Source organism: Penaeus monodon, chromosome 23, assembly GCF_015228065.2.
Source record: "Penaeus monodon isolate SGIC_2016 chromosome 23, NSTDA_Pmon_1, whole genome shotgun sequence".
Taxonomy (NCBI): Eukaryota; Metazoa; Arthropoda; class Malacostraca; order Decapoda; family Penaeidae; genus Penaeus; species Penaeus monodon.
This window is the reverse complement of record NC_051408.1, coordinates 6888443-6889793: the sequence shown is the minus strand read 5'-3', so window position 1 is coordinate 6889793 and position 1351 is coordinate 6888443. Positions and strand designations below refer to the sequence as shown.

Here is a 1351-nt window from a genome sequence, read left to right as displayed (position 1 = left end):
GGGTGTTACGAGGTGTTTAGAAGATATTTAAGTTGGATGTTTTTACCATGGTATTTTTTTTTTACCCGGAGTAGATATTGAACAAAGTAAATGCTCGGTCATTGCAACTTATCATTCTCTTTATTTAGAAGTTGTGTGTTGGATGACGCGACGGAGATTATTTTTACTGTGTGATTATCGTGTTGGATCTTTATTTACGATGGTTCGTTGGCACTTTATTAGAATGGCGTGTTGGCACTTAATAAGGATGACGTATTGGCACTTTATGAGGATGATGTGTTGACACTTTATTTAGGAGGACGCGTTGGCACTTTAATTAGGATGGTTTATTGGTGTTTGATTAGGATGGTTTGTTGGCACCTCATTAGGATAGTGTTGGCACTTTTTTTGGAATGATATGTTGGCACTTGTTTAGATGGTTTGTTGACACCTTATGAGGATGGTGTTGGCACTTTATTAGAATGGTGATGGTACTTAAAAAGGACTATGCATTGGCACTTCATTAGAATGGTGTGGTAGCACTCTGTTAGATTGGTGTGTTGGCACTTATTTAGGATGTTTGTTGGCACTGTGGACTGTGTTGTCACTATTAGGATCTTGTGTTAGCACTTCATTAGGATGGTGTGTTGGCAGTTTAATAAAACTTCATTAGTATCTTGTGTTGGCACTTAATCAGTATGGTGGCACTCTGTTAGGTCTTGTGTTGGAATTCTATTAGCAAGGTGTATTGGCACTTCATTTTGGAAGGCTTGTTGGCCCTTCATTAGGATCTTGTGCTGGCACTTAATGAGGATGGTGTGTTGGCACTTCACTAGGATCTTGTGCTGGCACTTAATGAGGATGGTATGTTGGCACTTCACTAGTATCTTGTGCTGGCACTTAAAGAGGATGGTGTTTTGGCACTTCACTAGGATCTTGTGCTGGCACTTAATGAGGATGGTGTGTTGAACACTTCACTAGGATCTTGTGCTGGCACTTAAGAGGAATGGTATGTTGGCACCCTTACTAGTAATCTTGTGCTGGCACTTATGAGGATGGTTTTTTTGGGCACTTTACTAGGTCTTGTCTGGGACTTATGAGGATGGTGTTTTGGCACTTCATAGACTTGTGCTGCACTTAAAGAGATGGGTTTGCCTTCACTAGGATTTGTCTGGCCTTAAGAGGATGGTGTGTTGCCTTCACTAGGATCTTGTGCTGGCACTTAATGAGGATGGTGTGTTGTCACTTGTTTAGAATGGTGTTTTGATACTTCATTAGAGTGTTGTGTTGGCACTTAATTAGGATCGTGTGTTGGTACTTTCACCGATGGTCCGCCAACTCCAGAAGCCGAATTTATTTAAATACATAACTT

The 1351-nt window shown here is 40.7% G+C and overlaps 1 protein-coding gene across 1 annotated transcript in view; it reads left to right on the top strand.

Moving 5' to 3' along the window:
• LOC119587748 (cryptochrome-1-like) overlaps nt 1-1351 on the top strand; it is a gene marked incomplete in the record, with an annotated part of 40863 nt that overhangs the window by 773 nt on the left and 38739 nt on the right.